The 26,523-nt window shown below is 40.9% G+C and overlaps 1 long non-coding RNA gene across 4 annotated transcripts in view; it reads right to left on the bottom strand.

Annotated features, from left to right (window-relative positions):
• LOC122224781 overlaps positions 1–26,505 on the bottom strand; it is a 119,778-nt gene extending 93,273 nt beyond the window's left edge. For 2 of the 4 annotated variants that reach the window (XR_006204932.1, XR_006204931.1), the window contains exons 1-2: positions 26,246–26,505; positions 906–966 (exon numbers count right to left, since the gene is read on the bottom strand). This is a non-coding gene — a long non-coding RNA (uncharacterized LOC122224781). The remainder of the gene's footprint in view (positions 1–905; positions 967–26,245) is intronic. The other 2 variants (XR_006204930.1, XR_006204929.1) reach the window with 2 other exon arrangements.
• Between the last annotated feature and the right edge of the window lie 18 nt (positions 26,506–26,523).

Below are 26,523 nucleotides of genomic sequence, written 5' to 3'. Positions count from 1 at the left end.
GACAGAATGTGAAGCAGGCTCCAGGCTCCGAGCTGTCAGCACAGAGCCCAACATGGGGCTCAAACCCACAAACAGCGAGATCATGACCTGAGCCGAAGTCGGATGCTTAACGGACTGAGCCACCCACCCCCGCCATATTCACCTTTTTTAATGAGAATATTGAAGTTCTACTTTCCTAGCAAGTTTCATTTATACAATACAGTATTATCAACTATAGTCACCATGTTATACATTAGATTCTCACACTTTCTTCATCTTACAACTAAAAATTTGTACCCTTGGGGCACCTGAATGGCTCAGTCAGTTAAGCATCTGACTTCAGCTCAGGTCATGATCTCAGGGTTCATGGGTTTGAGCCCTGAGTTGGGCTCTGTGCTGACAGCTCAGAGCCTGGAGCCTGCTTTAGATTCTGTGTCTCCCTCTCTCTCTGCTCCTCCCCCACCCACACTATCTGTCTCTCTCTCAAAAATATACATTTAAAAAAAAAATCAAAAAATAAATAAAATAAAAGTTTGTACCCTTGAAAATTTGGAGAGGTAGTCCTCTCCCTCTCCCTATTCTCCCCTGTTCCCTAGCCCCTGGCAAGCACTTTCTACTCTGTTTTTATGAGCTCAACTTTGTTTTGTTTTTAAATAAAGGGTTGTTTTAAGCTTCTGAGTTTTAGATTCTTTGGGTTTTTTTTTAATTTATTTTTTCACGCCCAAAGTATTTTATTTTTGTTTTTGTACTTTACAGAAACTTTATTTTCAAATAGGATACATAATGCAGATAAAAACTTAAATACAAATATTTAGGTAGTATTAAGTACCCTACCCGTTCTCACTAATCTTCATTTGTTATCAATCATTAATTAATCTAATCCTTGCTATTTTACCAAAATTCAACAGAAAAATAATCAAGCTCACCTTCACAGGAAAGAACTCGTTTATTTTTCCAGTGTTTCCAGCTTTCTTTTCCTTTCCTTACCTAGAAGAATGATAGAAAAAAATTCATATCACAGTGTGATGCTGCTGGTATGAATAAAAAACCTTTCACAGCCATCAGCAGTTTCCCTGCTGGCCAGCTTCTAAGTCTCTCCTACTCCCCACTGAGTGGTTTACTAAATAGCAATAGATAAAACGATCAACATTTTCATTTATTTTAAATAAACTTACACATTATGTCAATGTTAGGGCAATTCCAAATTAAGTAATGTACCACAGTCAGGTACTCTAACTAGCTGAAGTGTTTCACTTGTCTCTATGTTTTTGCTATTTTTTCCTACTTTGTTAAAATCATATAAATTTTCCCTTTTGTCACTATAAATGGATTCAATAATCTTCTGAAGAGTTCTTCTAGTTCCTTTATCTTAAAAAAAATTTTTTTTAATGTTTATTTATTTTTGAGAGAGAGAGAGAGAGAAAGAGAGCATGAGCAGGGGAGGGACAGAAAGAGAGAAAGAGAGAAGAAGACACAGAATCTGAAGCAGGCTCAAGGCTCCGAGCTGCCAGCACAGAGCACGACTTGGGGCTCAAAGCCACAAACTGTGAGATCATGAACTGAGCTGAAGTCGGATACTTAATCTACTGGGCCACCCAGGCGCTCCTCTTCTAGTTGCTTGAAAATGGGATTTGTATCTGCCTAGACACAGCAGGGTCCACATCGTCCCTATCCCTCACCACGGAGAGGCCCTCGGAATCACAAAGTACAAATAATAGCTGACTGCTTAAATGCTCCTGGTATGATACACACCAGGTACCATGAGACTGAGTGTTCCCTCAACCCTTCCTCTTCCAGAAGGGACTGGTAAGGGAAAGTTGTCAAGCATGGAGGAGACGAGGTGTTTGAAGGTTTACTGGTTAGATATCAGAGACTTCTGACTTCTGGGTTTGGGGAAACCTTGGGTCAAAGCATTTTCTTTTCTTTCCACTTTTTTCTAGTCTGCTTTTCCTTCCTTGTTGCCTTCTACTTGGAAGATGACTCTAACCCTGAAAAGCTAAGAGGAGCTCTGGGCAGGACAAAAGAAAAGGAAGCAAGATTATTTACCCCAAGATTTGGAAAGAAGCAAAGAGGACCTCTAAGTTTCCTTCTAGGTGGCCCATTCCTCTGAAGGCCCCAGGACGGGGACGGGTTTCAGGGCACAAGTTATTTCTATAAGATTTTGGAGTTGACAGAAGCACTAACTCACTTCCTCCCTCTTTCTACTCCGGAAAGGTATGGGGACAGAGTAGTAGTGGTGTTGACAGTGACTGGGGACATGGTGATCTGTTTGTTTGGCCAGTGAGGAAGGCAGTGAAGGAGGTCAAAGGAGGTTGAGGATCAAGTGACCTAGAACCACTGTGGGTTTTTGTGGGCTATCCGGCAGTAACTGCCATTGTTTACAACACCGTTTCTACAGGGAAATTATTTTGTCGGCTGCACAGCTGATCTACAAATGAATCTGAAAAGGACACATTTTATAAAGGGAGTATTTTGCTTCTATCAGCAACTACACCACCAGAGGGCATAGTTGGGTTAGGAAGAAAAAGATCTAATACTAAAACTGCTCTAAGCAGGAGAATGGACTCTTAAACTTTTAAAATTCCTGTGGACCTTCAAAATTAAATTATTTTTTGTGGTTATGCTTCTTTAATAGGTACTACATAAATATAGGTGTAAGAAAGCTCCTTATGCTCTTATTAAGTCAACACAAATTTATTTATTTATTTATTTTTTAATGTTTATTTTTGAGAGAGAGAAACAGAGCGCAAGCAGGGGAGGGGCAGAGACAGAGGGAGACACAGAATCTGAAGCAGGCTCCAGGCTTTTAGCTGTCAGCAAAAAGCCCGACGTGGGGCTCGAACTCACGAACGGCGAGATCATGACCTGAGCAGAGGTTGGACACTTAACCAACACAAATTTAGGACTGAAACGTTTGTAAAATTAAATACAAATTAATATTTTTAATGTAATGTATGACATTTTGCTGAAACTCCATCTCCTCTTGCAAAATGAATACGGTACAATATACAACACAGGCTCTTGAGTTCAGTATCCTGCTATCACACTTTACTCTTCTCTTTCAGAACTACTACATGTCTTTTTTTTACAGGCCATGCTGTCCCCTGACTTGGCTTGGCTTGAACATTTCCCTATCTGGAAGTGAAGTCTGATTCTGTTATCTTTTTGACGAGGGACAATTAAAATTTTCCCACTCGGGACAAACAATGGATTAGCGCAAACAATGCAAACACAGCCATGTCACTGAAATGAAAACAAAACTTCAAACTCTCTGAGAAACCCCATAGACTTTCAAGTTGAAAACTAGTCCCCTCCCCTGGGAAGAAAAAAAAAACAACACAAAAACCAGTCCCCAGTTTGAAAGGATCTGTTATAGAGGATAAGAGGCTCGGTGGTTTATGCCTTTTTCTTCCCAGTACCCGTTTCATTTATAAAAGTGTCTTCATTTGGATGATAAAGTGTAACATTAAAAAACCTGGTTATAAGCTAGTCCTGTCATGGAGTTTTAAGATCAGCAAAGACCTGTGCCTTAGCAGTAGGAATTAGGAAAGAAAACACTTCTTAACACCATATACAGAAGTTTCATAGGCTTCTCCCAGAGGCTTATTTAGCCCAATATGAGTGAAGCTTTGAGGGTTAAATCAAACTTTAGACATGTTCTGATCCCTTTTGTGACTCAGAGGTCTCAGAGGTTCCCCCTGCTTCCCACTCTCCCAAAACACCACCTTAAAATTTAAGCAGGCTATAAGAAAGGAAATAAAGTAAAGGATTTCATCACACTTAGGATCCTCTGATATCTGAGAGCATATAAGGTCACTTTAGGGTAGGAGGAGTGAAACTTCTGAAAGAGTCACATTTACTCAGAAAAGCTGGAAGATAGGACAGGAGTTTTGTAACCGTATGACATAATTTGGCTAACATTGTGCATTGGGTTTGCTATACAAAATGATTCCTCACTGCCAAGTCTCAAGACCAAATTCAGTTGCCAACGTGACTTCAGATGGTTCAGTATTAACAATAATGAAAAAATGCCAGGAGTGCCTGGGTGGCTCAGTTGGTTAAGTGTCTGACTCTTGACTTCAGCTCAGGTCTCAATCTCAGGGGCGTGAGTTCAAATCCCATGTTGGGTTCTGTGCTGGCCGTGAAGCCTACAAAGGAAGGAAGGGAGGAAGGAAGAGAGGGAGGAAGTGACAGAGGAAGAGAGGGAGGGAGGAAGAAAGGAAGAAAGAAATGCCACAAAATAGTGAATTTTAAGGAGACCAAGAAACACTTCTCTAAAACATAAAGTATCCTGAGTGTGTGTGTGTGTGTGTGTGTGTGTGTGTGTGTGTGTGTGTGTGTGGTGGACCAGATCCAAGAACCAAAATGGTCCACAAACTGAAATTTGCTGAGATCGTCCTGTTGAAGCAACGCTGATGAGAGCATCCTGGCAAGCTGGAGTCCTCATGCCTTCAGAACACGACTATCACCGGCATTATTTCATACTTAATCAAGCCCCAACTGGGGCAACTTGTCATAATGGACAGGATGGGGAGAGAGGGAAAAAAGCACCATCTGTCTCTGGCATATGTGCCAGGGGCATTCAATGTGGGGGAAATGTCTTAAGTGGTCTGTCAGAAGGTTTAGGAGGTTCCCTATGATTTTCAAGGATCTTGCCCCAGAGAGAAATAAATTCAATTCAATAAGCATCTTTTCTGGGTTAGTTGGGTACTTAGAGCATACAAAAATAAACAAAACAAAGTCCCTGTTCTAACAAGCTAAGTTTTCTAAGCTAAATTATTTGAATACAATCTTCAAAATTTTTGCCATATCATCTATATTTTTATTTACTCAATAATTTTCTACTATCTCTACCTACTTTAACCATGTCCTAAAGGATATCTGGGAAATCACAGAGTTGGTGATCTAGATATATATTTTTAAACACTAGTATGTACATACATTTCTAATGTACATTTTTGTTTTATTATTTTTTATAATTTTTTTTTCATTTTTATTTTTTGAGAGAGAGAGTGAGTGCAAGCAGGGGAGGGGCAGAGGGAGAGAGAGGAAGAGAATCCCGAGCAGGCTCCGTGCCCAACACAGAGCCCCACACAGGGTTCGATCCCATGACCATGAGATCATGACCTGAGCTGAAATCAAGAGTCAGACACTCAACTGACTGAGCCACCCAGGTGCCCATCTAGTGTGCATTTTTAAATAAACACAATTTTGGAGGTGCCTGGGTGGCTCAGTTGGTTAAGCACTTGACTTCGGCTCAGGTCATGATCTCAGAGTCAGTCTGTGGGTTCAAGTCCGGCATCGGGCTCTGTGCTGACAGTTCAGAGACTGGAGCCTGCTTCAGATTCTGTGTCTCCCTCTCTCTTTGCCCCTCCCCACTCTCACTCTGTCTCTTTCTCTCTCTCAAAAATAAACATTAAAAAAGAAACCCACAGTTAAAATTTTTTTAAATGTCTTTTCATTAGACTACCTAAAATAAATAATCTTTGTACCCCTCCATGAGAATGATAATAGTGAGGAATACTCAAAATATTTTATAAGGGCAGAACAGGTCAATGATGGAGGTACATAGAAAGTGTTACAGGAAATCACAGGAAATCACAGGAAGAAGGCCTCAAGGAGGCCTACTTATAAGATTTTGTATTTAAGGAGGCTTTAAAAATAACTAACTCTACGATATTTTTTTAACACCACAGAACATGGAAAATGATAAGACTTGACAAAGCTTGGTGGTTGGTGAGTGCATAGATATTCCTATATCATTCTCTTTACCTCTCTGTATACTTGAAACATTTCACAGTAACAATAATAAAGTGTGTTTGGGATTTGGAGAAGAGAAAAAGCATTCTACGTAGAAGAAAAATAAGAATGAGCACAGAATCCTGAAATTCAGGCTGGGTGGTCTGGTTCAAAGTGCTGGAAGACAAGGTTGGAACATTAAGATGCTATCAGATCATGCCAGACCCTGGTTAAATGGTCCTAAGAGTCTGTGGATGTGGGAAACCCCTAGAGGTTTCTGATGAACAATATATGATCAGAGTGGCAGATTAGGAATAGAACTCTGGGAGAAATGTGTATGATGGGGAGAGTCCAGATTTGGAAGAATGTTATAATAATGATCCAGATAAAAATATATGGTGGTCTACCTAAGTTCCATAATATCCTGATGTGTTTCCTTATTCTGCCAGCTTGCATTCTATTTTTATTAAGGAAAAAAAATCCTGGGCTCCTGGCTAGCTCAATTGGTAGAGCATATGACTCCTAATCTCAGGGTCATGAGTTTGAGCCCCAGATTGGGCGTGGAGCCTACGAAAGGAAGAAGAAAGGAAGAAAGAAAGAGGAAGGAAGGAATAAGGAAGGAAGGAAAGAAAGAAGGAATCTATTCTTACCAGGCAGTCATACTTCCTCCTTCCTACCCCAGATCCTTTGTAGTCGAATCCAACTATATTGTAGACCAGGGTTGGGAAACTTTCTCTGTGAATGGTCAGACAGTAAATATTTTAGGCTTTGCAGGCCATATGGTCTCTGTTGTAATTACTTCGGCGTAGTGAGAAAAGCAGCCACAGACAATACATAATGAATGGGTTTGGCTATATTCCAATAAAACTTTATTTATAGAGACTGAAATTTAAATTTCAGAAAATTTTCATGTATCATGAAGTGTTTTTCTCAACATTTAAAAAATGTACAAACCATTCTTAGTTTTACACTATATAAAAGTTGGCTGCAGATTAGAGTAATGCAAAACAAAACCACAAGGAGATACCACTTCTCACCCCCTAGGTAGCTATTATAAAAAAGATACTTAATAGCAATTCTTGGCAAAATTGGAACCCTCACACACTACTGGTAAAAATGTAAAATATCACAGCCGCCTTGGAAAGCAGTCTGGCAGTTCCTCAAATGGTTAAAGATAGAGTCACCATATGATCCGGCAATGCTACTTCTAGGTATATATACGCCCAAGAGAAATGAAAATATGTATCCATGCAAAATATTGTATACAAATGTTCATGGCAGCATCATTCATAACCAAAATGTGGAAACATCCATATAATAAATTATTTGGCAATAAAGAGAAATGAAGTATTGATGTGCTACAACATGGATGAATCCTGAAAACATGCTAAGTGGAAGAAACCAGGCATAAAAGACCAAATACTGTATGATTTCATTTACATGGAATGTCAGAATAGGCAAATATATAAAGACAAAAAGTAGATTAGTGATTAATTACAGTTAGGGGAGACAGGGGAAATGACTGCTTATGGGTATGGGATTGTTGGGGGTGTGATGAAAATATTATAAAATTAATTGTGGTGATGGTAGCACAACTCAGGAAATATATTAAAAACCAATGAATTGTACACTTTAAAAGGGGGAACTGTATGGCACATGAATTATATCTCAATAAAGCTGTTAAAGAAAAAACGTAACAGGCTCCAGGCTACTTGGTCCTGAATGTGGAATTTTGCCAACCTCTGCTACAGATACCAGATAAACTGGTTCCTTTCAGAAGCTTACTTCAGGTTCAGCTACTTAAATCTGGAAAATTCAATTTAGAAGAGCAGGAGGATGACTAGTCAGATAGGCTTTTGTTGTTGGGGCTTGCTGGGGAGCAGATCTACATGTGTTATAGATGTGTGATACAAACAATGATGAACTCCCTCCGACTTGGTGGTTTGTAGTTAAATCCGGGAGCTCAGTCCACATGCTCAGATATACCCAGACTCATGTTATTTTCAGTATTGGCGTCTTGTATAGACACCAGGCTGTGAAGACCTTCACTTGGTCCCAGCCAAGCTTCTCAGGGAAGCAATCATTTTGTCCATCCCTCTTCTCTTACTTAGACCAGCAGGCTAGTTAGCTGAAATTCCTCAACTTCCCATGATTGAAAAACAAAACTTAATCTCATTACCTCTTTGGAGAGGTAATGTGAAGGGGTGATGAAAACATTTAATCTAAATGTTTCTTCTTCTTACTTAAAAAAAAAAGTTTTTTTAAAGGGTACCTAGGGGCACCTGGTGGCTCAGTCAGTTAAGCTTCTGAGTCTTGGTTTCAGCTCAGGTCACGATCTCGCGGTTTGTGAGTTCAAGCCCTGCATCAGGCTCTTCACTGACAGTAGGGAGCCTGCTTGGGATTCTGTCTCTCCCTTTCTCTCTACCCCTCTCCCACTTGCTCTGTTTCTCTCTCAAAACAAACAAACAAACAAATAAATAAATAAACTTTTAAAAAGTGGGGGGGGGGGGCACCTAGCTAGATGAGTTGGTGAAGCATGCAACTCTTGATCTTGGGGTTGTAAATCTGCGCACCATGTTGGTTGTAGAGATAACTAAAAAAAAAAAGAAAAAACCTTATAAATAATAAAATAGTAAAATAAAAACTAGTGAGGGTTTGACTGGAGAAGTACTTATTTTAGGAATAATGCTTTTTTTTTTTAAATGTTTACTTATTTTTGAGAGAGAGAGACAGAATGTGAGTGGGAGAAGGGCAAAGAGAGGGAGACACAGAATCTGAAGCAGGCTCCAGGCTCTGAGCTGTCAGCACAGAGCCCGACACGGGGCTTGAACTCACAGACTGTGAGATCATGACCTGAGCTAAAGCTGGATGCTTAACTGACTGAGCCACCCAGGTGCCACTATGAGTAATGCTTTTAAGAGACTTGGAAAGTTGTATTCCAGGACTGCTACCCAGGCACTGGTCAGAATTAAGACTGTCCCAAATTCTGTAAAGGACAATCTTATCCACCTCTTTATATCTTTTGTCTTAAATCCTTAGAATTTCCCAAATGAGTTATTACCTTCTTCAGGAGGGCTAGACATTTTAGGAAATAAAGCATAGAGCAGGGTTTCTGCTTTCAAGAGGGAAGTTTCTCAAATGACTTCCAGGCTCAATTCTGGGATAATTTATGCTCCATTTCCTTTCTCTTTATGCCTTACAGGTGGTGATAGCTAATTTAAAAAAAATTGGAAGAGAATCTTTGTTTTTATCATTATGTGTCAAGAATAGGTCATCAGTAGAAAGAAATGTTTAACATTATGCAAAAAGCACAGCCCCAAGAGTCTCTCTGAAACCCTTTGCCTCACATGCAAATTGATGAATGGACGGAACTGCAGCTTTTTAGTAATGCAGGCAAGAACGAAGGAATGAATGATCACCGGAGTTAAGAATTTAACAATACATACATAGTTCAGGAAAAAATACTCAAAAGATCTTCTTTGAGGAGAACAAGATATGACTTTTAATAATGCTAATGATGTCACTAAAAGAACCAAGTAAGTCCATGATCATTTAAAACACAATGAGCCTGGGTGGTTCCGTGGGTTAAGCATCCAACTTCAGCTCTCACGGTTTGTGAGTTTGAGCCCCGCATCAGGCTCTGTGCTGACAGCTCAGAGACTGCAGCCTGCTTCAGATTCTGTCTCCCTAGCTCTCTGCCCCTCCCCCACTTGCACGAGTGCTCTCTCTCTCTCTCTTAAAAATAAACATTAAAAAAATTAAAACACAAAGCGAGAGTCTGAATGAATGCTTCAATATCCAACCTGCAGAATTAACTAGAAAGAAAATGTTGACAAAGATACAGTTCTGATCTAATTCTGGAGCTCCAATAGTGTTAATATATGAGAACATTTTTGTTTTATTTAGAAAAATGATAAAATTTGCTGGAGTTGTAGTACAGTAATAGCAAAATTAATTACTAAAATTATTTCAGCAACTAGTAGCTATTGAGTATCAAGCGTGTGCTAATCACTGTAACGTTTAATAAGACCCAGTGCCTTTCTTTGAGAAGCTAACTTTATAGAAAGGGGAATAAATCAACCACAAAAATAATTATAACTTAAGATGGTTGATAATAAATGAACACGAGGTAAAGTTTTGTGAGCCATAAGGAGAAAAGGCTTATGTGTTATTGAAATAATCAGTAAAATTTTCATGAAGGACATGGCATTTGAGATGAGAAAACAGTCACATTTTCATGGTCTGGGATGTAAAAGAGCATGCTAGGCAGTGGTATGGCAACAGAAGTACCAAAGTGGAAAAGCAGGAGAGGTGTTTGGGAAACGGAACAGCTGTTTTGCCAGAGTGTAAACTACTGTATATTTTTTTTTTTTTTTGGAAGAAAGACAGTAGGAAATACAGTTGGAAAAGGAGGTAGGGAGCACCTGGGTGGCTTAGTCAATTAAGTGTCTGACTCTTGATTTCAGCTCAAATCACGATCTTGCGGTTCATGGGTTTGAGCCCCACAATGGGCTCTGTGCTCGCAGTGTGGAACCTGCTTGGGATTCTCTCTCCCCCTCTCTTTCTGCCCCTCTCCAGTTTGCACGTATGAGTGCTGTCTATCTCTCTCTCTCAAAATAAATAAGTATTTTTTTAAAAATTTTTTTTAACGTTTATTTATTTTTGAGACAGAGAGAGAGACAGAGTATGAATGGGGGAGGGTCAGAGAGAGAGGGAGACACAGAATCTGAAACAGGCTCCGAGCTGTCAGCACAGAGCCCGACGCGGGGCTCGAACTCACGGGCCGCGAGATCATGACCTGAGCTGAAGTCAGACGCTCAACCAACTGAGCCACTCAGGCGCCCCATAAGTATTTTTTAAAAAGTAGGCAGGAGTCACACTGTGACGAGCTTTTCATTCACTCACTCATTCAACAAACATTCACTGAGCACTTGTGCTAAACTCAGAGGTAAAAAAATCAACAGAGGAGACCTGAATGCTATAACCACATCAATTGTGTATTCATTGACTTTCACAACTAGAGGTCTAAACATTCCTTTGATAAAATGAAGTCACATTACTTGTATGCTCCCCAAATTTCATACAGAATTAGATCAGTTTATCAACAGTGGCGGTCTGAATCTATGCAAAGAGAAATGCCTTTCTCTCTGTCTCACAGGGTTCAAAAGTAATTTTGAGGAAGAAAGAAACACATTTGCAACCAATTATACTTTCAAGTTACACGCTAGTTTCGAAGAACTAGGGCAAATTCCTCAGCAGGTTTGGAAGGATTTAACCTGTTCCTCTCTGGGAATAGTGACTGATACAGCCCTTTCCACAACAGGCTGGTCCTGCATAGTTGGTCCCAGGGAGGGTGATAGCATTATAATGATCATGTCTCAGTGGCTGACCCACCAAACTGGTCACATTTGGGCTTTATCAACAGCTACTGCTAAAGAATTCCAAAGACAGGGTCACCTGGGTGGCTCAGTTGGTTAAGTATCTGACTCTTGATTTCGACTCAGGTCATGATCTTACATTTCATGATTTTGAGCACTGCATCGGGCTCTGTGCTGACAGCGCTTGGGGTTCTCTCTCTTCCTCTCTCTGTGCCCTTCCCCTGCTCGCACTCTCTCTCAAAATAAATAAATAAATAAAAACATTAAAAAAAAAAAAACTGCTTTAAAAAGAAAGAATTCCAAAGACAAATTCTTGCAGCTGATTTCAGTCTTGAACATGATTAGAATATCTATCCATATGGCGAAGGTGGCACAGTTTGAAGATCTGTTGAAAATGCAGGAACTCAGATTTTATTATTTTTTTATTTTTAATTTTTTTAACGTTTATTTATTTTTGAGAGACAGACACAGAGCACGTGTGGGGGAGGGGCAGAGAGAGAGGGAGACACAGAAACCAAAGCAGGCTCCAGGCTCTGAGCTGTCAGCACAAAGCCTGACACGGAGCTTGAACCCACGAATTGTGAGATCATGACCTGAGCCGAAATCGGACGCTTAACCAACCAAGTCACCCAGGTGCCCAGGAACTCAGATTTTAAAGTACCAAACCTGGGCATGCTGGTTATTAAAATAAGGAGGTGTGTCCACGTTTAAACACTTTTAAAAGAAAATGTGAAATAACAAAATGTTAAAAAACAGAAAATGTAGAGCAATTACATAGATGACAATTAAAATGAAATGTGAAAATGTATTAGGGAAAAGGCCCTAGTAAAAGATTATCATTAATTCAAGGGACTATAACAAGGAGACTTCCCAGGCTGAGTGTGAATTGGGTATAAGGCGGGGCTAGGGGCTTAAAAAGCTTTCTCAGTTTGAAGCCAGAATTGGTGGAATGCCCTGTCCTCAGGGCTTTAACTCAGGCCTAATATCAAACACCACAGAAACTGCCAGAGTTGTGTTTGCACCCAGGAAAAAGTGCTGCGCGCAAGTCCTTACACAGTTTCCGGGCCTCGAATAGCCTCACTTTTCTACTTACCACTCACGTGTTAGTCTTTCAGTAATACAGTATCTCCGAGAACCTAATCACCGTCCCTTCACCCCCTCAACCTGAAATCCACACTGGGCCAGCCCAATCAAGAAAATGGCCTACTTTTGATCCCCCAGACAAACGTAGGAGCCATTTTTAAGATCAGATTTCTGCCGGGTGACATTCCCTATAGACTGGAAAGGAAGGCATAGTAGAAACACCATTTATTTAATTCAGTCAATCAGTGTACATGTTTGAGTGCCTAATATATTCCTAGCATTGTGCTTGATGCCATTAGGGAGAGAAGTGTCAGAGGCTAATAGTCAGGAATACGGGATGAGCACAACTAAATAAAGAAGGTACAAGACAGTACATGATTAGCTGTGATCTCTCCCCTTTGTATGTACTATGCTAAGAAGGCGCCCTTGTCAAACTGCCTTGCTACCATGGTGACAGTTACTAAGAAATGCACAGACCCACATATGAACTGGTTAGAGAGTTCTGGTTGTTGCTGTTGTTTTTAAATATGTACTTTCTCCAGTCAAATGAACGGTTCTTAATGTTGGTCTCCAATTTTCTCTATGGATTCTCTACATAGTCCTGGAAGAAAAGTGAACCAAGAGTATGTGAACCCACTGTGCTGACCCTGCAGAGTCTGGGAGTTTTCCTGCTGCGTTAGATCAGACTTTAACCCTTCATGTGTTCTTCGGAGTGACCTCAAGCGCCCCAGGCTTCTAAGAAATTCATCCAATCTGTTAATATACAGGTATATTCCCCAAAGTTAAGAAACAATTCTGGATCATGTCTTATTCTAACTTCTTGCTTTTGTCTGTCTTGTGGTTTCTATCTTCCCTGTGCCCCGCTTCATCCTAGCTGTGACCACTGTCCCCTCTTCATTTATTCCCCAAGCACCATTACATATAAGTGGTCATTTATTATTATTTTTTTGAGGGGGGGGCAAGTGAACAAGGGGCAGAGACAGAGAATCCCACAAGGGACAGAGAGAGAGAGAGAGGAGAGAGAAGCGGGGTTCACCCAAAGCGGTGCTCGTGCTCCCTGAAAGTGGGGCTGAAACTCACAAACTGTGAGATCATGACCTGAGCTGAAGTCAGATGCTTAGCCAACCGAGCCAACCACCTATAAGTGGTTGCTTATAACAGACTGTTAATGGAAGTCCGGAAACAAGAAAGGAGGAAGTATAATACAGCACAAGGAAAGAAATATAAGTACCTAAAAGTTCTTTGGCCATTTTCAACATGGGGAATTTCTCACTGTATTTTCTTCTCAGGGTGCTGCCATTTTGCTCAGACTTCCTTCTCATCTCTTTTTTAAGTTCTTCAAGTCCAATCTCGGACGTTCTATTATTCAAGGCAACATAATTTTTGTTGTCAAACCTCCCCCCCATACCGACTACCCCAAAATGCCAACTTTTTTTTTTCCTTCTCAAAGGCTCCTTTTCCCCCAGAGGCGAATGTTGCCATTCCCCTAGTATGCAAATAGCAGCTAAGAGTAGCTATCTTAAAAGTTATTTATTTTCTTTCCCTGGTCACATGCATTTTGGCTTAACTCTCTCATTCGATCTGTATTTAAGGTACTATTTTTCTTGAGGCTGTCTGAAATACAAATGTAAAGTCAAGGTTTCAGAATCATTTTGAATTGCACATAAGCCATTTATTGGTTTATTTATTGGGGGAGAATTCTAGTTCTTTTTTAACTCATTTTCTAATAAATAATTTCTCAAAGATTCAGAAAAGCTACTGAATGATTTGTGAGTTTCTGACTGTACTGTAAGAGATAGGGAGAAGAATAAAAACAGGTTCCCTGTAGAAAACTCCCTACTGTATCTGGCATTATCCACAGACCAAGAACCCTTTTACGAGTACCCAGCACAATTTTCATAAAAGAAACCTTTCTTTATTCAGTCACAAATGTAGATGCTTAGGCAGTGACCACAACTTTGCCTTAAGGATAAGAATCTTATCTCAGACTACAGAAAAGCTTCCAAGGGTGCAGAGGGATGATTATCTCTAAGGTAGCCCTAAGTTATATTTGAATGTCATCTCCAAAGGAAGGTAACATATAACAATAAGTATGGCTTCTTGTGAAGATGGGTATTTCCCCTTGGATGGATCTCAATTTATACAAATTGATTTATATAGATGGAGATTTACAGAAATCTCCATCTATACCTCTATGAGGCTGTTACAAACTGTGCTGAGCACCAGACAAGGTACCATGTAGATATGAGCAAACACTGAAATAAAATCGAGATCCTATAGGAATCCTACTTAGAATTCAGAGGCTAAGAAGTAAAAATTATGGAATGAAAAACAAAGTAGAATTGCTTCACAGAGTTCTGGAATTTTAGAACTAGAAATATTTTAAAAATCATTCACTGATTTGCAGAGAAGGAAACGAGAGCTCAGAAGGGTTAGTAGTTTGCCTGAAGTCACATAGTGAATTAGCAGCAGAGTCCACAGATAATCAAGAGGTTTATCTACCTTACCACATGTAACAACCATTAAGCATCAATTCTTTGCAAGGAAATATATTGCTTAAGAAAACACATGTAAAATGCCGAGCACAATGTCTGGAACCACAGCTGTCATCACAATCAACATCATCGTCATCGTGGCTAAAAGTACAGATTTTGATATTAGACCCTGATGTGAGTCTCAGCTCTGTCACTAGGTGTGACTGTAGATAACATATTTACCTAAGCCCCAGTTTCTTCATCTATAAAATGGGAATAAAAATAGTAGACGCTATTAGCGTCTACCTAATAGAATAGTTGTGGGGATTATATATATACTCACTTGAGCATATGTACATGTACACATACGTTGAAACTGTTCAAACATTAGCTGTTCCACAGTATTACTAACCTATGTAAGAAGACAGAGTCAAATTGGAATACACACATATAGAGCATTGGTGGAGTTTCTCTTTGCTCCAACCAGGAAGTTAATATTTACTGAGCATGCACTGTGTACAGATACCAGCACACAAGAGTACGGAACAACAAAAACAGGAGAAGAGACGCTATTTCTGATGTTATATTATGGTAACTATTATTCTCAACAAATATACACCAATTACCTACATGTTAATGAGTAAGACTGAGTTTGTGCTTTCAAGGAGACTGCAATCTAGTGGAGGAAGGAACCAGGCTGTTATCATACGGAGTGGTACGTACATGGCTGAGCCAGAGCTTAGAGCTATGGGAGCTCACGGAAGGGCATCCTATCTAGGAAGGGAGGAGGTCGGGAAGGGAGCATCAGAGGAGGTTTCTCAGATAAAAGGATAAGGAGTTGGCCAAAGTGAGAAGGGTTGGAAAGAGCCTGAAGCCACAGACCAGCTGTGGCGGGTGCCCTCGGGTGGCTCTCAGCATCCACTCCAAACCCCTAGTGTGCTTTCTGATCCTGCAGGGGCTAAAGAAGGAAAAACCACGTTTCCCCTCATCTCCGTGCAGTTAGGGTTCTGCTTTTGCCAGTCAGAAGCACTTGGAAGGTGGATCTGGGGCTGGAGTCATTCGCTTTGTTGCTGCTGCAACAGAACACCTGTTTGTTTCACCTGTGCACCCACTGGGCTTTCCTCAGCATTAGTTCAGTGTCCAGGTGCCAAGTCTGTGGGCGTTGAGAGGTCGTCACAGGGGAAGCAGTGCTTCCTGATCCTCAGATCACAGCTACAGTGACAGGTCTTTGAACTCTACAGTACCCACGGAGTCCACTGACTGCCACCTCTCTGATGGTTGCAGAGGTATCGGCTCTCCCAGAATAGCAGTCTTGTGCTAGGAATCACTCCTGGAGACCCCCGGTGACCCAACCACCCTTGCCAATGATTTGCTAAACTCCTGACTCCCTGTATTAAATCCCTTTTTGCTCAAAATGGTGTGAGTGGTTCCTACTTCTTGCACCTAATACACCAAGAAAATACAAAAACTGTGAAATGGGCCATGAATAATACGGTATGTGGGGTTAGTAAACTTCTGTAAAGGGCCCAGACAGTAAATATTTTAAGCTTTGTGGGCACTTACGATCTTCACCTCGCCTTCCTCCCTTTCCCTTCTCCAGGGCTAAGTATATTCACACTGCAGCGATCTCCAGAACATTTTCATTTTGGCAAAACTGAAACCCTACACTTCTTAAATAGTAATTCCTCATTCCCTCTCCCTCTCCCCTCTTGTCTCTGGCAACCACCATTCTACTCTCTATCTCTATAAATTTAACTACTCTTGATACCTCATATAAATGGAATCATACAGTATTTAATTTTTTGTGACTAGCTCATTTCGCCTAACATAATGTCCTCAAAATCCATGCTGTAGCATACGACAGGATTTCCTTATTTCCATTGTAAGGCTGAATAATATTCCGTTGTATGTCTGTGCCACATTTTGTTTATCCATTCCTCTGTTTATGACATTTGGGTTGCTCCCACTTCTTGGCTATTGTGAATAATGCTGTTATAAACATAGGTATGTAAATATCTCTTCAAGATCTTGCTTTCAATTCTTTTGGATATACACCCAGAAGTGGGATTGCTGGATCATATGGTAATTCTAATTTTTAACTTAAAAAAATATTTTTTAATGTTTATTTATTTTTTGAGGGGGAGAGAGAGAGAGAGTGAGAGAGAGAGCAGGGGAGGGGTAGAGAGAGAGGGAGACATAGAATCTGTAGCAGGCTCCAGGCTCTGAGCTGTCAGCACAGAGCCCGATGCAGGGCTTGAACTCATGAACCATGAGACCATGACCTGCGCTGAAGTTGGACGCTTAACCGACTGAGCCACCTAGGCGCCCCTCTAATTTTTAACTTTTTTGAGGAACCCCCACACCGTTTTCCATAGCAGCTGTACTACTTTACATTCCTACCAATAGTGCAAAAGGGGTCCAATTTCTCCCCATCCTTGTTGACACTTACTATTTTCTGGTGTTTTGATTATAGCTATCCTAATGAGTATGAGGTGACATTTCATAGTGGTTCTGATTTGCACTTCCCTAATGATTAATGATGTGATGTCAAGCATTGTGTCATATACTTGTTGATCATTTGTATATCTTCTTTGCCCATTTTAAAGTTGGGATATATGGGGGTGCCTGGCTGGCTCAGTCAGTAAAGCATGCAACTCTTGATCTCAGAGTCATGAGTTCAAGCCCCACACTGGGCATGGGTCCTACCTAAAATTAAAAATAAATAAAAATAAAAGGAAAAAATAAAATTGGGATATATGTTTTTTGTTGCTGTGCTATAGGAGTTCTTTATATAATCTAGGTATTAAGCTCCTATCAGATATGCGATTTCTTTAGGCTGCTTTTTCACTTTATCACTCATGCCAGTTCAGTTTTAGTCTGTGCCCGTGAATGGCAGTGTAGTCTGGAGCAAACTGGCAAGCAGTCTGGCCAGATCTGGAGCCATCTCCCATCCTAAAGACACTAGGAGGAATGAGCCAGAACGTCTCTAACTTAAGACACTCTCACTATGCTATCAAAAAGCATCCCCATGCCTTCACTTTGAACCAGAACCAGACAACCTGAGGGTTTCTGGGGCTGCAGAATTAGAAACAGTCTCAAGACCGGGTGAGTAAGAAGCAGTCACGGAGGTAGACTTACCAGATTCGGGTTTCACGTTGTCAAGTACCTGTCACTAGAAAGCTGGGATCAAACTCAAATACGATTTCGTTATCTAGTTTGCAATTTAACACTGCTCTTTTTACTTCAAATGGTAGTTCAGTTCAGCTTCTTTGATTCTCCATGTTCATTCTGAGAGAATAAAATACCCTAACTCTGGACATACTAATGATTTCCAGTCAAATATATGGAGAGTTACTTCTTGACAATCTAAAATGCATCCCAGTTCACACAGTACATGCTCCAAAAAGCCCTGCCGATTCTGTATTAGTGGATATGACACCATGGCATGGTGCATTTGCCAAAATATCCTCTTTGGAGAGATAAGTTTCTCATGTATAAAAGGCCTATTTCCCCTTCCAACTACTATTGTTTTTTGGAAAAATTTGAGAAGACTTATGTGTGCTATTTCTCTGGTCTCCACAAGAAAAAGAAAGTGGGAAGGTTAAGCACAGAGCTGCATAGGGTCAAGAAGAAGAAATGTTGTAAACGCAGTATCCTAATTCTCTTCCTCCCTGATTTTTATGTTAAGTTGTTGCTATTCAGGTTTTTACATACAATGTTCATCACTGCGTTACCTCTAATCACAAATGTCAAGAACAGTTGACTTTTTTTTTAATTTTGGAGAGAGAGCATATGAGCAGAGGAGAGGGGCAGAGGGAGAAAGGGAAAGAGAAAGAGACAGAGACAGAGAGAGACAGAGAGCGAGAGAGAGAGAGAGAATCTTAAGCAGGCTCCATCCACACTGAACACAGAGACCCATGCGGGGCTCGATCTCATGACCCTGGCTGAGATCATGACCTGAGCTGAAATCAAGAGTCAGATGCTCAACTGACTGAGCCACCCATGCACTCCAGGATCAGTGACATTTATAAATGATTTTAGCTGTAAATTACAGAAAATCCAAACACAAGTAGCTTAAAAAAAAGTTCTCTTTCTCATCATAACAGGAAATCCAGAGATAGGTCATTGCTGGCATTGGTTTAAATGCTGAATTTTCTCAAAGTCAAAAGCCTTGAATTTTCTTGACTTTCCCTTCAGGGATGAAAGATGGCTACTACAGCTCTAGACTTTCCCCGGCTCACAAAGCAGAAAGAATAGACAACAAATACCAGTTTTGACTGTCTCATTTTATTTGGAAGGCAATACACGTATGCCTCCCTTTCCTGGAATTTCTCCCTCAACCTCAGTAATCTTCGGTAAGGTGAAGAAAACAGAACATTTGGGAATATTTGGTTTTCCTATCCTATAGGCAGGCAAGTAAGAGGAAAACTGGGAATGGGTGTTGGTCTGTTGAGTTCTAGGGTCTGCCACAGTGAAAACCAGGAAATACCAAAACATCTGAGAATACAAGATTAACGGAGTATGATGTGCCAGATGAATCCCAGGAGACTGTTAAAAACTGTGGTACAGAAACATACTTAGGTACATGCAAAATTATTCCTAGAAATGTTATCAACTAATAAACAAACATACAAAACACTCGATAAGAAATCATCAAATTTGTTGGGGTGAAAAAAGTTTAGACAGATTTAAAAAACTTGAACAGTTATATACAAAAAACCCGGAACTCATGTTCTGAAAATGCTGACTTAGGTTGGGTTTTCTAGGAAACAGACTGAGGCAGGGAGGTGCATGCAGGTGCTTGATTTTACTCCAGAGTGCTTTCAGGAACAGCACCTCTGAGGGAGGCAGGACGGGCAGAGGGAGGTGAACCGCAGGGCACTTGCCACAGAGGCTTTAACTGGCGGGTCCCATGGGGAATTCTAAAGCTGAATGTCCCAGATTGTTACAATTGAGGGACTCTGCCTTGTTTCTCACAACTGACCAGTCCTTGGATCTGAGTCACCCCTAGGGACAGACTGTAACCCAGGATGAGGCGGTTTCCTTCACAGAAGGCAATTTTGGAGAGAAGCCACCGTGAGTCATTAGCAGCCGACACCCCTGGCAGCTACAGCTTGGGATCTGGGCAGCATACCACACAGCATCCACTAGAAATGTGAACCCTGATTATCTCCGGGTTTGGGGATTGAGCTCGGCTTTCTCTCTTTTTTAAATAGTTTCCAAATTTTCCACAACAGAGTATTGCCGTAAGAATTAAAAATGACTTAATTCATGTAAAGCACTTTGCACAATTCCTGGAATTTATTAAGTATTCCATAAGTTTAGTTGTACTTATTTCTTATTTAGAAGTATATACATATAGGGGCGCCTGGGTGGTTCAGTCGGTTAAGCGTCCGACTTCGGCTCAGGTCATGATCTCACTGTCCGTGAGTTCGAGCCCCGCGTCGAGCTCTGTGCTGACAGCTCAGAGCCTGGAGCCTGTTTCAGATTCTGTGTCTCCCTCTCTCTCTGACCCTCCCCCGTTCATGCTCTGTCTCTCTCTGTCTCAAAAATAAATAAAGGTTAAAAAAATTTTTTTTTTAAAAAGAAGTATATACATATAAAACACTATGAAGAGAAAGCATAAATGCGAATATTGTCAAGAAAAAAAGTATGAAGTAGGATTAAAATAATAATAGACTTTGCTGTTCATTTTGGCTTATTTTGTTTTATCCGTGAAATTCCTTCTTCTGATATCGCTTCTTCCTAGCATTGTCCCATAGAACTTTTTTGTAATAATACAAATTTTGGTATCAGTGTCATCCAACAGCCACTAGCCATGGTTGGCTACTGAGCATTTGAAATGTGGCTAGTGCAAATGAAGAACCAAATTTCAAATTTTATTTAGTTTCAATTCATTTAAATGTAAATAGCCACATATTGCTAGTGACTACCAAATATTGGACAATGCAGTTCTATACCAATACTAATCAATGGTTATTTAGAGAACAGATCTAAACCATTCTTTCTCTCTTGAAGCTTGGATGAGTTCCCTTAATTCATCACCCTGTATAATCTCCTAATCTTGATTTCAAAATCACATTATATTTAGAAGTGTAGAAAAACAAAATGGGAAGAGTTAATTAAGTGTAAAAAAAAAAAAGTGGTTTTTTTCCTTTTCTTTTGTTTTTTTAAGTATACTCTACATCCAGCATGGGGCCTGAACTCATGACCCCAAGATCAAGAGTCAGTCACATGCTCTACTGACTGAGCCAGCCAGGCGCCCCTGGTCAGACTTTTTTTTTTACATACAACAGAGAAGGTAATTTAGTTGAAAGTTAGATGCTAAAGAGCTATATAATGTATCGCTAATTGTCTGAAATTTTTTAGTAAATAATCTGAAAAGAAAATGAGAGGTTGTTCTATATGAAATATCTGGTTCCTCTTGGTAAGCCAAAAAAGACTTCTCACTTAAATCATATCTTTTTTTCCTTTAAAAAAAAATGTTTACTTATTTTTGAGAGAGACAGAGAGAGAGAGAGAGAGAAAGAGAAAGTGCATGCGCACGCACACATGAGCGTGAGCAGGGGAGGGGCAGAGAAAAAGGGAGACAAAGAATCCCAAACAGACTCCATGCTATCAACCCAGACCTCAAGGCAGGGCTTGAACACATGAATCACAAGATCATAACCTGAGCAGAAATCAAGAGTCAGACGCTTAACCGACTGAGCCACGAGATGTCCCTGAAATCATATCTTTCAACCATATTGTCAATATAGTACGGGAGACACCTACAGAAACAATTTGAGAATGCCTGAATAACAATGTGGAAGTCTCTTACATCTCAGGTGGGAGGCCTATGCGTATGGGGATAACTCCCTAACAGCAGCCATGCTTGAGAAAGGAAAGAGACACAGATTTTGGCTTGCATTTCAGCCTTGCCACTTACTGGCTGTGTACTTTGGACACATTACTTAATTACTCCACAATAAAATGGTGATAACTACACCTTTGAAGGTTTGTTGGAATATTAGTGATATGTAAAGCACCTGGCACACAGTAAGTGCTAAATCAATGAGTTTTATTATTATGTCAATATTATGTCAATAAAATACAACAGCAAAAGTGAAGTGAGTCCAAATGATTTAAAACTTGAGTGATAATTAACTGGCATAATCATTAAGTTGTAAAATTATTTTTGGTATATGTTACTTTATTTTTTTAATGTATTTTATTTATTTATTTTGAAAGAAAAAGAGAATGCGAGCATGAGAGAGGGAGGGGCAGAGAGAGAGACAGAGAGAGAGAGAGAGAGAGAGAGAGAGAGAGAGAATCCCAAACAGGCTCCATGCTGTTAGCACAGAGCCTGATTCAGGGTTCAATCTCACAAACCTGAGATCATGACCTGAGCTGAAACCAAGAATCAGATGCTTAACTGACTGAGCCACCCAGGTGCCCTGGTGTATGTTACTTTATGTGTCTATTGGCCACACATAAAACACAGTCCACTGTATCAAATCAATGACAAAAATGGATGCTTGACTAAATGAATGAGTCATCACCTTGCCTGTTCTTAATGGTCTTTTGCCCCCCAAAAGGGTTGTTGTCACTAAAATGGTTTTGTCACTGGTACTGTCAGTAGGGAAATTTTCAAGCTGTAAAGAGCTTGAAACACAACTGTTTTTCTAGACTTAATAGGAGAGATCATGGCTGAAATTAAGAAACAACTTCTTGAGCAATACTACAAAGAAGCACTTTTAACGGCTTCCATCCTGAGACATTTTTAAGAAGATAGACAATTCTCCAGCTGAAAATGTCATCCTCACCTGTGGGAGCCAGCCTCTGGGGTAGCCTCTACTGATCCTTCTTTCCTAGCATTCATGCACTTCATTACTCTCCCGCCCAAATTCAATCAAGGGTGGCCCTGAACATGGTCAAGGCTATGTCATAAAAGGCACCGCAGCTTCTGCTTTGGTCTTTCAGATCATCATTTCGTCCGGAATAAGCCAGTTGCCACGCTGTGAGAACACTCAAGCTATCCTGTGGAAAAGTCCCCGTGGCCAACAGACAAAGCCAACTTCTCAGACATGTGAGAGAATCACCTTGGAAGTGGATTCTCCAGCTGCAAATAAATCTTCAGATGACCACAGCCCTAGCCAGCAAGATCTGACTTCAACCTTCTGAGTCTGAGACTGAAACAGAAATGCCCAGCTGAACCCTTCCTGAGTTCCTGACTCAGAAATTGGGAGAGATAATACAGGACTTTTACTGTTTTAAGCCACAACATTTTGGGTTTGTTTTATTATTTTTAAGTTTATTTATTTTGAGAGAGAGAGACAGGCTGAGGGAGGGGCAGAGAGAGAGGGAGAAAGAGAATCCCAAGCAAGCTCCATGTGGAGTCTGGTGCAGGGCTTGAACCCATGAACAATGAGACCACAACCTGAGCCCAAATCATGAGCCACGTGCCCAACCCAGGCACCCCTGGTTTTTTTTTCCTCTTAAAGTAATCTCTATGCCCAACAGGGGCTTACACTCACAACCTTGAGATGGAGAGTTGCATGCTCTACTGACTGAGCCAGCCAGGCTCTCCAAATACTTTTTTAAAAAAGTAAACTCTACCCCAACGTGGGGCTTGAACTCACCACCCCAACATCAAAAGTCATATGATCTACCAACTTAGCCAGCCCAGTGCCCTGAAGGTGTAGTTTTGGGGTTATTTGATATGCAGCAAAAGATAGCTAACGTACCATCAATAACAAACATTTATCACTACTGTACAAAGTATCCTGTTTATAGGCTGAACCATACGATCATTCAAGGTAACTTCTTGCTTTATAATGTTTTAACAGGTTGACATGTCATTGACTATCTTTTCCTATAAAATTCTTATGAGACAAAGAGAATTAGCCAATCAAATGTTCAGCAAGTATCCATTAAGTTCAAGGTATTATACTAGGTGCTTTGCTGATGAAAAGGTATGATGATGCTATTGATAACAACAGTAAAAATAATGATAGATATTACTCACACCTATTAAGCATGAGCTTATCACAGACACTGTCCTAGACACTGTACATATATTCTCATTTAATCTTAATGTATACTGCCAAATGTTTTCCAGAAGGTCATACCAAGTTACATTCCCATCTGCAATGTAGAAACACAAACTCACTGCATGATTATCAGCACTTAAGAATTAAAAAAAAAAACAACAACAAAAAACCTGATAGGGGAAAATTGAATAGTTCAATCTGCATTTCTATGATTACTACATCTTAAAATGTTGAGCATATTAAATTTTTGTCTGACATATGTTACAATGTTGGCATTGTGTTTTCTTAACATTTTTATTGTCAAGTCAATCTCTTCCTAATTTCCTCCAATTCTTTTATAATTAAAAGGCTCTTTCCTATCCCTAACTTCACTTGCATTTGTATTCTAGTTTGTTTATGGTGTTGTTTTTTACACATGTAGTTATTATTTTTTTAAGTTTATTTATTTATTTTTGAGAGAGAGAGCACACGAGAGAGAGGAGGCAGAGAGGAAACCAAGCAGGTCCACACTGCCAGCACGGAGCCCACACACAAACCATGAGATCATGACCTGGGTGGAAACCAAGAGTCAGATGCTCAACTGACTGAGCCACTCAGGTACCCCTGTAGTTATTTTTTTGATGTTTTATTTATTTTTGAAAGAGTGTGTGCATGAGTGGGGGAGGGGCAGAGAGTGAGGAAGACCGAGGATCCAAAGGGATTCAGCGCTGACAGCAAAGAGCCCAATGCGGGGCTTGAACCCACAAACCATGAGATCATGACCTCAGCTGAAGTGGGACGCTTAACCGACTGAGCCACCCAGGTGCCCCTGTCATTTTCTGTTGCAGGACACAGGAGTTTTTGTTTTGTGCTTTTTTTTTTTTTCCCGTCACAATCATGTCTCCTTCACTATCAGTTGAGTAAGTTTTCCTTTCCCCTACTGATTTATGATGCCACCTTTATTATCTTAGATATTCTTATATTACTTGGGTATGTTTGTGAGCTTCATGACCCTCTTGCACTGTCTGTTGGTTTTGGTGTTAGTACTACACTTTTTTTGATTACTAACTTCTACTCATTCATCGAGAACCATCACATTCTCCTCCTGGAAGCCTCCCTGATTCTTCCCAAAAGATATGACTGCTGCCTCCTTTTTCACCTTTATAACACATAAAATTCTGCCTTGTATTGCAGTTAACATGGCTGATTGTATCCAACTATATTCTTGAGAGCAGGGAACAGGCGCACTATATATTCATTAAAACTAAACTGTTGGATTTGCATGAAAAGGTGGTGATAGCAAAATAGATCTAGTTTGACAAAAAAAAAAAATGAAAACAGACAATTCCCTCATTTCAACAAATATCACTGTACTATCCATTATGAAACAATTATAAAGGTGAGTGAACGTTAGATTCTGACTCGGGGAGTTCACCACTTAGGTCAAAGAGGCATATGAATACACGTGATTCAACAGTGTGACTAGTGTAAAATAATCATGCACAAGGAAGAAAGGAAAAAACTAACTGAGCAAGTAGTGGGCATAATTTCAGACTAGTGGACATACCTATAAGCTGGGTTTACGGTGTTTCTTTTTTTTTTTTTAATGTTTATTTATTTTTGAGACAGAGAGAGAGGGAGAGCGCGAGAGCAGGGTAAGGGCAGAGAGAGAGAGGGTGAGGGTAGAGAGACAGGGAGACAGAGAATCTGAAGCAGGCTCCAGGCTCTGAGCTGTCAGCACAGAACCTGAGGCGGGGCTCCAGCCCACAACCCGGGTGATCATGACCTGAGCTGACATGGGATGTCCAGCCGACTAAGCCACCCAGGCACCCTGGGTTTACGGTGTTTCTTAAATGTCAGGGAATTTGTAATTAATCTGAATGACACAGGGCTTGCAATTCAGAACCTTCAACAGAAGTTTCATTAATTTATCCTTCCTGGGGGCGCCTGGGTGGCTCAGTCGGTTGGGCGTCCGACTTCGGCTCAGGTCATGATCTCGGGGTCCGTGAGTTCGAGCCCCGCGTCGGGCTCTGTGCTGACAGCTCAGAGCCTGGAGCCTGTTTCAGATTCTGTGTCTCCCTCTCTCTCTGACCTTCCCCCATTCATGCTCTGTCTCTCTCTGTCTCAAAAATGAATAAACGTTAAAAAAAAATTAAAAAAAAAATGTATCCTTCCTGGAAGACCTTTTGAAGGAAGCCTAACGTAGATTGGGTAGCATGGGCAAGCTGCAGAGCTCTGCTCGGAAGCTGTTCCCTTCGCGCGAACCTGAGATGCCTTGTGCAGGATACAGGTGCGAATTACTGCAAAGTGTGCGACTGGGTGAAAATGAAACAGGGGGATAAGATACAAACCTTTACCGGTATCAGGTACTATAAGCCACGTACTTGCGTTGGTTTAAAAGGCATGAGAACTGACTCCTTGTGAGAGAGCACACTTCGAGCCACTAGCCTCATCTTCGCGCCCCGCCCTCAGGCCCCAGGCGAGCCCAGGCCAGATGTTAAGACCAAGAACTACGGACGTCAAGTCAGCGTGACGTCACCAGCACTGACGCAGTCTCACAGGGAGGGGCCTCTCAGCTCACCTCAGAACGCAGTCAGGTCCGCGGAGCAGCGAGTTGACCGTCTCGTGTTCTGCCCTAAAGATCCGAATAGTCAGCAGTACGGGAGCCGAAGCGCCGAAGTTGCTCAGGAGCTGAAGACGGGCCACTTCCCTCCTTCCTTGGCCCTTACTGGTGTCCTCTCTAAGGCCCAGGCGCGGTCCAGGCGGCAGCGCGCTCACGAGCTCGCCGCTTGCGGCGTTCGCGCGCACGCACGCTTGTGCGCACGTTCCCTGAGAACCCGGAAGTGCGAGGGAGAGGAG

This window comes from Panthera leo, chromosome B4 (assembly GCF_018350215.1).
Source record: "Panthera leo isolate Ple1 chromosome B4, P.leo_Ple1_pat1.1, whole genome shotgun sequence".
Lineage (NCBI taxonomy): Eukaryota > Metazoa > Chordata > Mammalia > Carnivora > Felidae > Panthera > Panthera leo.
The sequence above is the reverse complement of the archived record's forward strand: the minus strand, read 5'-3'. Positions and strand labels throughout refer to the sequence as shown.